The sequence below is a fragment of the Melospiza melodia genome, chromosome 3 (genome assembly GCF_035770615.1).
Source record: "Melospiza melodia melodia isolate bMelMel2 chromosome 3, bMelMel2.pri, whole genome shotgun sequence".
Lineage (NCBI taxonomy): Eukaryota > Metazoa > Chordata > Aves > Passeriformes > Passerellidae > Melospiza > Melospiza melodia.
This window is the reverse complement of record NC_086196.1, coordinates 129861377-129875844: the sequence shown is the minus strand read 5'-3', so window position 1 is coordinate 129875844 and position 14468 is coordinate 129861377.

Here is a 14468-nt window from a genome sequence, read left to right as displayed (position 1 = left end):
CCGTGCCTGGCAGCTCTGCCGCCGTGCGGGGGCTGCCTGCCTCCCCAGGGCACCTCACCCTCTCCCCACAGCCTCTCCAAGCGGAGGCTCCTGCTGCCCTCCTCCCCACGGGGCCACGGGGGCCGCTCTCCAACACGGTCTGCTCAACAGCTGGCTCTCGATGGAGACATCCAGGGAGGTCCTTCAGCCACGGGGTAAAGGCCACACGTTAAATAACAGCTGTTGTTCTCAATCCTCTACACACAGACTTTAAGGGAGAAAAGGAAAGAAGAAAGGGAGAGTGAGTGCTGTGAAAATAAAGTAGTGCTCTGTGTGCTTTAGGCTTTGACAAAAAAATGCTGCTAGGAATGAAAATAAAGAGTAGGTAATGTCCTCAGCATCCGGAATGAAATATTCCTTTAATAACTGTTTTCCTCAGACAGTCTTACAGTAACTTCAGAGCCTTGTGGTCTAGATGTTTTACATATATTTTTGGTGGACTAAATCTGTTCTTTCCTTCACGTAATCCCAGAAACAAATCAGGATCTCAGGGGACTTCAGTCACCATGCCCCTCCCCTGGTGCTCTCTGTCCTCCCCAACAGAACAATTTACAGCTGGGTAATGTTATAAACATCTGGCCAGAGGTTTTTTAATACAGACCTTGAGGGCAACCCAACCTCCTGGATCTACGTGTCCTCGCAATTTGCCTTATTTCCTTCTGGTACCGTGATGATAAGTAGCTGCAACACCCTCCAGGGTGCAGTTCTGCATGTTGTCTCCTCTCAAAGAAGGTCACCAAGAGAACAAACCTGTCTGGGGCAAGAAGGAGATCACCCATACCAAGATGGTTTGCTTGACTACCTCCTAAATAACCCTCTCCCATAAGTACTACCAGCACTAGGGAGTGCCAAATTAAGAGCAATGTGAAATCTTTGCAAATGGTGACTAAATGATGGAGACAATAACAATGTAAATAACTTGGTAATTTAAATAGCTGGTTTATAAATAAACCAGAGTCAATATATATTCCTGCTGGTCTCTAAAGAAATTAGACCAGTAAATTCCCGTGAATCACAATAAGGAACATATTTTGTGCTTTTAAAATAAATCTCCAAACTGCATGATTAAGTACTTTTAATTATTGTAGAGTGTTACAGGCAGCAGCTTTATATATTATATCTCTCCAATCAATAACAAAAGAACTGCTTTGCAGGAACTGATGCTGTACTTTTGCAAGAAAATTAGTTGTACTTCAAAAGAGAGTCAAATGTTAACTTTAGTTTGTCCTTGCTAGTCATTTTATTTGACATGAATTTTAAAATTAAGTTGGCTATTTCATGAAGAAACACAGTGCTTAAAAGAATGCAGTGTACCTTGAACTGAGCAAAAGTTTGGCTGGGTTTTGCATTTTAATTGTAGCTGATGAGGGAAAAAACAATGGAGAAACACTTTGACTTCATAAGCAACATGTATGAATGCAGAGATAATTTCTCTAAACTTCCTTTTATTAAAAAAAATATGAAAGAAACTCTGAAAGGTGGGCACTTGAGAATGGTATTTTATTTTAAAAGAAACTAAAAAATGCTCACAGTAGGCAAAATCCCCAAATGAAGCCTGTAGCCCGTTGCATTCAGCGGGTAGCCGGGATTGTTAGCATAATAGTAAAACTCCAACAGTGACACTTGAAGCAAAACTTTATGCATTTTTAAAGACAGCTAAAAAAAACCCACCCTCAACTTGATTCTTGCATTCTTGTTTTCAAACATGCCACTGAAAAAATAAGCCAATATATAGTGTTATCAACCAGTGTTAGCAGCCTGGACTCTTCTCTGGACAGATCTGTGCAGCATGAACACTCAGGAGGTCTTGGTCCCACTCAAGGTCACTGTGGGTCTGTTTTCAGAAAACCCACCTTGCTGATAGGTGGCTTCATGTTTAGATAATCACATCTGTCCTTCTGTGGCCCTTTGGGATCATTATTTTGCCTTGCTGTTGTTCCTAAAACAAGTCTTTAAGCCCTCCTTACCTGAGCAAGTAGGGATCGTGCTATTGGAATGGAATAGAATCCTGTAAAAACACCTTAGTGGCACAGGAGCACCCAGCCAACACCACCGCTGACCATGCTCAGAGGAGCTGGACATCCTGGGCCTGCTACAGAGCTTGATCCAGACATGTTGGGAGGGAGGCTGATCTCCAGGCCTGGAGCTACTGTGCTACACTGCTTTAGCTTTGCTTCCCTTAGCAATGCAGGTTTTTTTTTTCTCAGAAGAGCTGCTTTCTGCCAGTAACAGAGCCCACAGCCAGAAGTACTTGCTTTGCTTTTGATATTGGCAGGTATTTTGTCCAGGAAGCAGCCACTATTAGCTATTCATTGTGTCATTTCACACCTCAGGTCTCTCTCAAGCTCCAGCTGTGTTGTGGATTACTCCAAACCTATTGGAAATGGGCATCAGCTCGAGATGGCTTCAAAGACATTTTCTCTACTTAATCATCATAGAATAGTTCGGCACCTACTTTCTCATCTTTGTCATGTTTAGCACATCTGGCAGAGTGGTTGCACTCATAACAGCTGACATTTCAGTGGCCCTCCTGCACAAAGACATCCAGCAAACTTTGCAGAAAAGTCCAGCTGCCCTCAGGGCAGCAGTTATCCGCGGTTCCTCAACTGCACCAGGCAACATCCGGCCTGAGGATGGGCAGAATGAAATACACAATTTTATACTGACCCAGGGCTAAAATTATACTGGAAAGAAGTCTTTGATAATTTTAATGACTGTAGCAGTTCAGGAAAAAGTCTCTTTACTATATCTCATTCTAGTGTAGCATCTTCTCAATGCTGCCCAGAATAGCAAACAGCATTGAGGAGGTGTCCTCTGCCCAGCCCCTCTGTCTCCGCTCTGCTCCTGCTGTCCTTCCTCTCCCACAGGGCTCTGCATACCCTCACACACTCCTCCCAGGGATGGAAGAGGGGTCCCAAATAAAAAGGGTAAGAATTGTCCCAAAATATTCAGATACTTGCTCTGAATTTCACCTGCACCTATATTAAAATTCACTGCCCACATAGCTATGCCAGTCAAAGGGGTGGGATTTCTCATCAGAGGGACAACAGCAAAGTGTCACTTTCCCCAAGAACAGCTTGGATTTTGTTTGTGGGAGGGAAGGGCACTGATTCCAGAAGACAAATCAGAATGTTCACAGCAGTGCCTTCCCAGCCTGGTGTATCAATTCTCGCTGTCTGATGGAGACAGATGCACTGCTTCCAAGTGGAAGAGAATTATGTCCTGAGCAGTGCAGATAGCTGCAGCTCTCCCCCTTTTCCTCCACACTCTGCCAGCCAAACTGCTCACAGAATGACTTTGTTTGGTTGACAAGGCTCACTGTGATCACAGTCCAAGGTGACAGATTCCCCCTTTGCAGGAAGCCATGGGTTAAAGTACAATTGACCTTCAAAACCCACCAGCACAGGCAGTGCTACGCTGGAGTGAAATGCAAGACTAATTTATGAATGGGCCAACTCATCAGCAGCATTTTAATGAATAAACGATGTGCCCATTCATTATTTTTCCATTTCCAAGTGTTAATAAACAGGCCGGTGATAATTAACTGAAATTCTACCTTTATAGAAAAGTGGCACTTCATAAATATCAAATTGTGCTATTATCGTACATATCTGCTGGATTTCCATGAATATATAAATTCAGCAATTACCTCTGGAACTGTTTGCTAAAACATAAGAGCAGGTTAGCGAAGAAGAGGAAAGTCATACAGCAATTAAAATTTGAGAAACAAACAAAACATCCTCCTGATTCAAGAATTCAATGACAGTAAACAGGGCAATGCAATCAGGAAGGAAAGCCCTGTCCTAATCAACAGAGGTGATTTTTCACGTAGCTTGAGATGTGAGCTGAGCAAGCAGCGGGGAAAACTGCCTGCAATCAGCTGAGTGAGGCTTTAAGGCACTGAGCATCTGAAATTCCTACTTAAGGAAGCAGAGCCTGGAGTCACACGATTATATCAGAAGGGCAACTTCCTTTCAGAGAACAAACAGAAACTCCCAAATTTTTGAGCCTTACTAAAAATTACTCTGAAAAAAATTTAAAAAATGAACTGACCTTTACCAGGGCTGGGCTCTGCACATCGCTGGCAGAGGTAGGAGCTGCATCTCTCATCTCAATGAGATGCTAATTCCTGCACTCTCTTTCTGCAGGGAGACACCAGGTCCCACTGGAGCTGTGGGAGCAGGGTGGAAGTGAGGAATGGGATTCTCAGGCTGAAGCACTGGCTTGTTTTGGCTGAGCCCAGCACAGTGCAGTGACTGGCTAGGTTGGGTCTGAGACCCTACACCCTGGGTTTGGATATTCAACATCTCTGTCATTGAGTGTGGTGGTGGGGGACACCTACAAAACTAGAGACTAGTGGCTAAGTGACATCAGGGCAGAGAGGGGACACAGGCATGTTGGACTAGAGGGTTAGGGCTAGAATTTAATGTTTGTTCCTCCTTCCTGTCGCAAAGAGCTGTTGTGCCCCCCCAGGGACAGTGCTCCTTCACCAAGTGGAATAACCTGGACTCTTGCTCCTAGATAAGGGAGGGTGTCCAAGGACTAGCACTGAGACAGGAAAGGTGGGAAGGGGCTCACATTGCTGTTTCAGCTGCAAACCCAAACCCTGGCTTTGGGGCACAGGGTGGTGAGCACAGGGACCCCTCCTGCTCTGTATTTACACACACAAGCTGAGCAGGACAGTGGCCAGACCAGGGAGCACTCGCCCCTGTGCAGCAGCTCTCCTGCAGCCTGGAGGACGAGGAGATCCTCTTGCCCACAGCAGGTGACAGTGTTGATTCATGGCTCAGCCAGCCCTGGTTGCTTAGCTATGCAGCTGCCATCCCCCGGCTTCCCACATCTCCATACAGCTCCTGAAGCCAAGGCTGCTCCAGCAAGGGAATGCACTGGGCCTAGAAGGGCAACTTCCTTTGATGAGGACCTTTCAAACCTCTTTGACCTGACCTCACTGACAAAAGAGCCCTTCAAAGAAGATGAACTGTTTCATGTGGCAGCAATTTCTCATGTCAATCAAAAAGATTTTTTTCTTACAGCAACAACTCTCTATCCTTTCCCCACAAAATTATTCATTTTAATACAGCTATCCTCCTCTCTGCAGTGAACACCCTTGGGTAGCATCTTCCAGTGTCTCACAGATACACTCTTCAATTTGAATTTTCATATTTTATTTTCTTTCAAAAGTGGGAGAAGGGAATGAAGTGAACTTTCTTTGATTAAGATTCTTCTTTTGCATTTTTAAAACACACATCTTCTAAAAAGAAAATTTCAGCATAAGATCTGGTGGTCTTCTGAATATCTTTTAAGAAATAGATGCTCAGCTTCCTTCCTCTTTTTTTTTTAAATGATAGAATATTTGACCTATTGGCCTCAAATTTTTAACTCGGTTTTCTCCCTTAAAATATTGCTGCAGCAGTATTTGAACTTCTATGACATTGGGAGATACAAGTGAAACAAATATTTCTGATGTTGAAGTAACTATTAAATTTCAATGTGGATCCATAACCTTGAACCATATTCTTGCCAGGAAGGAAGTAAATATGGATCCACAACCCAGAAGAAGCCATAAAAGCTTCTTGAAATAGCCTACAATAGATTTTAACCCATAGAATTGTACTTCATTGAAAGTCCATTCTCTCACATTCTTCCCAGGCTCAAAGGGAGCCTCAACCTCCTCTGTGACTCTGGTAACCTCTACATCTTTGGGAAGGAGAGGTTTCCTTCCCAGTGATATAAAGCATCTGTCCTGATGCTTGAGCAGGAAATGCAAAAGAAATGTCCTTGCAAATTAGTTTAGAAGAAAAGCTTTTATCCATTTGGAGGTTTGGAACATCTCAAGAGCTTCAGCAGAGATGGATGGATGGTCAGGGAGTCAATGAGGTGGTCACATACACAGGCATGATTTAGTCACACTGTCACTCCTGGCAGTTCCACACTCTGCCATATGGCCACAATTACCCTCAATGTGTGACATGTGTGTGTGCTGAACTTGTTCATAAACACAACTCTGTTCAAGGCCTGCACTTAGGACCATATAGCCACTTCACCTTCTCACCTGCTCCTGATTTGTTACTCTTTACCTCTTCCTTTGCAACTGTCAGCATTTTCTCAGTTCTGTAATTACTTATTTATCCATTTATTTGGAAAGGTGGTTGGGTTAGGCATATTTTAAACTTTAAAAACCTAACACTTTTAAAAAATGAGACCAAACTTGTCAAAACAAACATAAACTGGACATTTTTGAGAAAGAGGATGTGTAGAAGAGCAAAATGGGTTTCCTGTCAGCTGGTGGAAATTAGCTGTGATTTGAAAAAATGGTAAGGGTTTTTATAAAATGTCCTGTTTTTGTCATGTTCTCTGCATTTAATAATGTGTTGTGATCACAGCCTAGTGGTTCCGTGGGAATGCCTAGTGTAGGAGTATATAAATCACACTTTGCTTTTCTCAGTGTCTATTGGAGTTGTATGGAAATCTTTCCAATAAGCTGCCAGAGAGATGCTTGTCACTGCTAGTGTCCAAGTTTTATCCATACACCTCAGGAAATTTTACATTAAATGAGACAGAAAGTTTGATTCCAGATTGTACCTCCTGGCACTAACAGATCTATGAATGTAGCAGATTAAATCTCTTCCAGTAATTTTAAAGAAATAAAAAATATCCATAGGTGTTCTCTTAGAATATTACTAATGAAGAAAAAATAAAGGTCCAAAAGCAGGGAAAAAGCTTAAAAGCAGCAGATGAACTTTAATTCTGGTTTCTGAATTAGACCTTTAATTATGCCATCAAGCAGTCCTGTGCAGAACCCTGGGTCACTGTGAACACTGAAACCTCTTGATTACTTCTTGTGCAATTTCTGCCTCAGCTATCCCCAAACACCCCAGGATGAAAGAGTGGGAGCCTCATGACTCCACAAGTCCCAGTTAAAATGAGGGATATGGCCATGAGCCAAAGCTCAGGCTGAGCTGAGCATGCAGCTGCAGTTTTTTCAGAGGTCAGCATTACTTTTTTCCATGGCATACCAATGGCTGAAGAAAATGGAGGCTGTTTTAGTAGTTGGCCTTATTTACGTGGACTTTATGTAATGCCAAAAAGTAGCTAACCTGACTATCTCTTAAAAGGGAAAATGAGCTTTTGAAAGAGGCTGTAACTGTGACTTTTGATCAGAGCTGTTTGTTGTAGCTCTCATTTGGAAAAGCAGATACAGGAGAGGAATTCTGACAAAGTTTCCCTGTTTTGCAAGGGGAAAAAAAATACTTAAACCTTGACCTTCCTAAGACTCAATCCCTCATTTTATCCAATCCCATTCCTCATAACTGCTTTAATCCACTGATGATTGATGTAAACAAGTTTTACAGACTGTAGCCCTCAGATATGCAATTTCATCAGAAACTGTGAAAAGCAGCATCTGCAAAAGGAAAAGGGATCCAGGGCAATGCTGTGCTGGAGATTTCCTGCGGGAGGAGCTCAGCGGCAGGAGCCTGAGCCCAGCAGTGATCTGCGGGGTTTGGCTGCCAGCTGGCCAAGCACGGGGCCATCACTGCCCAGACAAGTGGCACCCTCGACCCTTGGGACAGGCCAGGGCACCTGGGGGATGGCAGAGAGGTGACAGTGCTGGGGGAGGACAAGGGCATGGGGGAGGATGCAGGGGGAGGCCATCCAAGCCATAGGGAATGTGGTGAGGATTTGGGATGGTTGGTGGGGAGGGGTGGAACAGGAATATAGGACACAGTTTCATAGTAAACTAGGCTTCATTAACAATGCAGCTCTCAGAACTGCTTGTTTTCTAACTTGCAAAGAGTCTGTCAAGTGCTGCCTTTTTTTCTCTCTTAGACTTTTCTCCTCATTACTGTGTTCTTTTCTTTATTGCCATCCCATGCTGTGACTTTGATTCTCTGCTCTGAGTCACAACATATCCACTGCTGCTTTATATTTTGAAATGTCTTCACATCAGCATTAATATAAGAATGCATTTTGGCATAACAATTGTATCCAGTTATTGACCACATAATCAATAGTGCAGAGTTGGTAGAACCTTTGCTGCCATTTAAATCAAATCATTAACCAAAGCAATGAGAACCTAAATGTATAGATCTGTAAATGCTCCTAACAGTTGCTTTATATTAAAGGGAAACAAGGGACCCAAGTTTAGGGGTTTTTTTCCTCCCAGTCATACATAAAGCTGCCAAATAAAATGATTTCATCCTTTTGTTCATCTCTCAAGCAACACAGGACTAGGCACAAATTACCACAAGTGTCAGGCTGGGCTCCCAGAAAGTGAAGGGCAGCAGTGTAGGAGACTGCAGGCTGTGTCACGCCTGGATTGCACTGGCAGAGTGATCCAGGAGCCACAGTCACACATCACACCCCACGGATGAGCCTGGCACTTGCTCTCAAAGCAAGAATCAAGCTGTAACAGGCTGTGCCTGTGCTGCTAGATGATCACACAGGGCTGGGAGCAAGCCTGAGTGCAGGCTGTCCAGGCTGCTTCACCATCAGCTGTGAGCTCACATCTCGCTGTGGTCTTGAGATGTGCTGACTCCCTCCCTCAGGGAACACCAGGATGCAGCTGGCACAGTCTGTGAGGGCACACCAGGTTCTGCTGCTGCTCTCCTGCAGGCATCCAGGATGCTCTGTTCAATGCCTCATCCCATGCAGTTGCAGCAGAGTTCCTGGGGTTCCTGCTAGGGAAACATCACTGTCATGGTCTGCAACCCTCGTGATTCAGAGCCAAATTCAGCAATGACAAAGCCAGAACGTCACTTTTATATCCCAGGCCTGTGGGAACATCTTGCAGAGTCCATGGGAGAGCCAGGGCCTAGTGATATGCAGCTGGAAAGGCTGTGCCTGTCTGAGCCTGAGAACAGGTCCTCCATTTAATTCAGCAGTACAGACACAGCTGCTGTGACAAGGAATGCAAACATCTCAGGTGGGGACATTTCTGCAAAGGCTGGTGTAAGGTGATGCACTGAGCCCTCTCATCCCATTTGCAAAAGTGTTTTTTAGGCTAGAGCAGCCTTTCTGTATGGAATGTTGATGTCTTAAGTTTTAGACATTGTTAATTCTCAGCATTAGGGAATCTAAGACTTACACCAGGATCTAGGAACTGAGGAGCCTCAACCCATAGGTTACTTTTGAAATTCCTGGTCTGAATCTCTGGATCACCAAATCACAGAATGGTTTGGGTTTGAAGAGATCCTAAAGTTTCCAACCCCTGCCACCCACTAGACTGGGTTGTGCAAAACCCCATTCAGCCTGGCCTTGAACCCTTCCAGGGATGGGGCATCTGGACAACCTTTTCAAGTGCCTCACTGGAAGAATTTCTTTTAATACAAATCTCTGCTCTTTTGATTTAACTGGCCCCTGTTGTCCTATCACTATCTGCCCATGTAAAAAGTGGCTTTCTCTTTTTTTATAAGCTCCCTTTAAGTACTGTAATGCCTTGCTGAGGTCCCCTCAGTCTTCTCTATCTCTGTCTAATGAGGTATCATATGATACCTCATTATGATATGTAACAGTGTCTCACTGCTGTACTTTCTCCAAGGGCCTGGCTCAGTTCTTGCTCATTCCAATATAAGGAGAATTACTCCCACTAATGGTAAAGGGGTTTCATCAATGTAAAGTTTCACAGATGTTTCAGGGGTCAAGAAGAAATCACACTGGCACTGATGCTGACCTCCCTCTACTTGCTGCCACACAGACAAGAGAGCCCAATATTGTTTTGCACTCTGCAGCATGTATTGCCTGTGATGGACATGTGCACATCCTTAAAACACCTCTGTCCTTTTTAAACTATTTGTTTGTGTGCAGTGCTTTAGGAAGCCTGTGTTTTTACAAGGCTGACTAAAGATATTTGAGAAAACAGAAGACAATTCACTGCTTTTGGCCCTTCAAGTCTTCTTTTTATAAAATGAAGAAAAACTTGTTTCTGTTCTCCAAAGTCATCCTTGCAGTGTGAGCATCACACCCACAATTCAGTCCTTATGGTCCCACACTCTCAACAGAGATCTTGTCCTGACTATAGGCTCTTTCTTCTCATTCCATCCTTTCTCCACCTCTAGGATCAGCTGAGCAGTTGTTACACCACAACCCAGAAGAAAGGAAAGAAGAAGCCACCAGAGATCAGCTACATTGGTGCAGCTCACATCTGTATCCCAGCCAGGACAGCTCCCAAATCCCCCTCTCAGGTGTCTCTCTTGTGTCTTGGCCTCTCACCCCAGGGTTGCATGAGTTTTCCAAAATTCATCTTCTTTATAGTCAAAGGGTCACCTATAACTCGATGTCAATTTAATGTACAACATAAATGCAAACTGCATGCATAACAGACAAGCTCTATGTCTAAGCTTTGATGATGGTGGTGATGTGGAACATTTTATACATGTGCTTGTAAAACCATAAGCAGACCATGAGTGGTCCTTCCCTGGTGGTTCACAGATCCTTTTGAAATGTGACTGCAGCATCTGCTGGCAATGTTGTCTACATGTATGTAAGCTTTGTTTTTCATGCATATTCATGTGGTAGGTCATTTAAACACAGCATAAACAATAACAGGCCAAGGACTATGCCTGATGGACCCCAACAGGACTAGGCTGAAAAGAAGATTTAGTGCTTCTAGTAACAATATTTTGTTGGCAATTTGACAGCTTTGACCTAAGCCAAGTGACAGCGTTAGGTGATACACAGTGTGCTGACAACTTATTACATAAAGTATCATGGTTGGCTGTCAGAAGCTTTCTTGGAATCCAGAAATATAGCCCTGGCCAATTTTTATGGCAGTGAAAATGTGTTCAGTAATTTCTACCAAGGCAGTTGTTGAGTGGCTAAAAGACAGGAGTGATGGAGAGTTATTTGATAACAACAACAAGTTGTCCACCTGCAATTGGGCAGCTTTATCCACATGGTTTAGTAATCTTCTTTGGCAGGGACTCAGATGTTACAATACAGTCCGAGCAATTCCCTTTTCTTTCTGGGGGAAAATGCAATCCCATCTAAAAATGAATTGGGAAGGACTAGCAGTGCATGGGGGTAATAAAACAATGCCAGTTGGATTCTGTGCCTCAGAAATACAGGACACTTCATTTTCTGCCTTGGAACTGCAAGGATTTTGAGGGCCAGAGAACATTGTTCATCCTCATACAGTCCTGGGAAGCTTCAGGGTATTAGCAGAGCCAAGGATTTGGCAGGCCTATAAGTTTGTTTTTTCAGTAATGATTTGGAAATACAAAATCACATATCATCATTTTTTTCCTGAAGCTTTGCTTGCTTAAAAGCAAATAAAGAGATGATTCCTAAGTTAGCTCATGCAGCTTTGTGAGAAGGATTGATATGACAGGAATGGTCACTTCTGAGCTTTCCTGAACATCCCTTCCTTTGCCCCTGCTAAGGGAAGGGATCCGCACATGCCCAAGCAGCTGGAGGATATGCAGTGTTTCAAGGGGGGCAGATAGCTGCACTGTAGAGTGTAAGACAGCAGACACATGACTCACACCTGATGCTCAGGTATCCTACCAGGTCTGTTCAGATCTGGGATTTTTTTATGTGGCTTTTGCCACAGTGTAGTTACAAAGCACTGTGAGCTACAGAGTACACATTTGAGATGTAAATCAAATACAGCATAATAGACACATGCTCTGATTTAGAAACCTAATCTTGTTTGGACCAACACAGCAGTTTCTCTTGCAGGAAAAGAACATGATCCTAGGGGATTTAATAAGTTAGTGTGCTGTAGGCTGGGAAAGAAAATCCAGGAGGATCCATTGCCCAGGGATGCATCAACAGACAGCTGTTCTCCAGCTTTGGTCACTTGAGTTTGATACCTGTGCTGCAGTCTGCCTGGTGGGATGCAGTGGGGAAGAAAAGCAATGAGAAGGTAAGGAAGGTCAGGCATTGTGGTTATTGGTTATTTCCTTCGTGGGATGCCAACCCATCTCGGCACACCCAGATAAAATGAACAGGTACAACGATGAAGCAACCACAGAAAACTGTTTTCAACTGCCTGCACATGATCAGACACACAGTCCCTTTCTTCTGGCATGTCTCACACTGTCTTAATTGAGAAAGTCAGGAGCTGGAGTTGAAAATACAGTATCACATTTCCCATAATGTGAGAATTGATGGTTTCCTACAGTCAGTGCTGACAAAAATCTTCCCTTCCTCCAAGTTCAAAGTAACTGTTGAATATACAGATGGGCCATATCTACACCTTTCCTCTCACAGCAAAAAGTGCTTTAGATAATTAAGATTTGAAACTGTATTATGAGCAAGAACCTTGGCCATTTTAAGGAATAAGAGTTTCCTTAGAAACCGTGAAAAGTAGTTTAGGAGCAGACGTTTAAGAGGACGAATATGTACACCATCAATTAACACCTTGTTTCTTTCACAAGTTCAGCTATATTTACAACACTGTTATGAAGCAGTGAAAGCAGACAGTTTTGTATGTGCATCAGGGCTGTGAAAGATGGGCTCGGCGCTACCAGACAAACAGGGTTTCACACCATATGGCTGGTTCAGGAGTTTTGACCGATTTAGAACAAATGCATAGTAATTTCCCACTGGGGTCGGGTTAGGATGAATATTAATACAGATCAGACATGACAAACAGAGAAATGGACAAAGATTACCCCTGGATTACATCCCCCGCTTCTGCCTTACAATAAGCTTTAAAGCAGTTTTCTTGGCAAAGGCAGTGGCTTGCACCTGATTTCCATGGTACTTACATCAGGTCCCTGTAAAATCCCACCAAATGTTTCCAAATCCAAGCAGCAGATCATCAGCTGCAGTTTAACATCCAGAGGAGTTCATAGGCTGAACATGTTTAAAAAGCAGCCAAACAAGCCAAGAGCTCAACAGCTAACAATGTTGAGGAGGCTGTAGACACTGAGCTTGGCACTGACAAACGCTGCTGCCATTCCTACTTTTAGTGCTGGGTTTATCCAGAGACCGTTTTATACCAAATGCTGGAACACCCTGCACAGTGCATCTCCATATCCTGAGAGGTTGCAGTACTAATACATTACATAGAACTTAGCAGTTCAGCTGACAAGCTGAACACTAAACTATTGTGGACTCAGCTTAAAATTAAACCTAGTTTAATCTTGCTTTCACTGAAGGTTTATTCCCCTTCTCTGGAAGAAGGTAAGTTAGAAGATAGTTCATAATTGCCTATGAGAGTCTCCTCAATTCAATTTCTGATTAGCTTGTATAGTGAAGATAATGAATAACTCAGTTTGAGCCAAAATGTGAGTTCCAGATTTGGTGCTAAAATGGACATTTTGAGTCATAGTCCTCCACGTGTTTCAGATATACAGCACTGTGTTCAGCTCCTTGGAAAGCAAAGGTGCTGCCATTGCAAGCACTGTTCCCCAGTTCTGGAAGAAAGCCCTTTTGGAGGTGATGCCTGAATGGTGTTGTGCCCCACGTGCTCATGACAGGATAAGCTCCTGCTTCGCTTAGGGTACACTGATCCTCTCTGTGGGCATTCTGCTTTCAGCCGACAAGCTCCAACCATGTGAGTGGAGATTTTTTCATTCAGTGGCTTATTTCAGGATGGCTGATCTGAAAGAATTCAATTAAAAATGACTCAGCTGATTCTGAGGACAGGTTAGTAGAATGACTGTCTTCCAATGTTAAAAAAATAATTTATTTGAGGAACTTTCTAATGCAAATGCTCTGGAGTGGTGCCTTCATATTTGACAGGATGAATGACTTTTCTGCACAAGATTTGCTTTTTGCAGTTATTCTGAATATTCTCATGCAAAGCCTTTTAAAAGTGTAATTAATACATACCCTCAAATATACAAGGCTGGTTTTATGAAACTGAATTGTTAAGTATGTTGACATGGGGATTTCCTTGAGATTTCTTAATTTTCTTTTTTCTTCATTCTCTATTTGGATTTTGGGTACCACTGAGCTACAGTATTCATGTTATACCTATTTTACTTCCAAAGAGAATACATGAAGGACTTTAAGCTATGAATTCAAAATTAAACAACAGCCCAAGTTTAATTTCTTCTTGCCCACCCAATGTACATAAGGAACTGTGTGAAGCAAACCAAGTAACTCAGCAACTATGTGTGTTTTAAATTTTTTTCCTTGGTCTGGCATCTTTATTTTCTATATATTTTGTATTTTCTAAATGTTATTCACATTGGTATTTTGGTCCAAAAGCAAATTTTTGGATTTTTTCCTAGCTTGTAAGACTCTCCTCAGGAGTGCATGTTCACATTTCAAGCACAACGTTAATTTTTGCAATACTGATTTTTAAAGTCTGCTCTTGCCACCTTTGAAATAGTCTCATTAAGTAAACTGTTTATTGATTTTAAAAAAATAAGAAGAAAACAGAACAGACATAGATTTTAAAAATCATAGAATTCACAGAATTTAGGAAGAACCTCTGCATCGGGTTTAGATGCCAAAAGGAAAGGCAATTCCGAGAG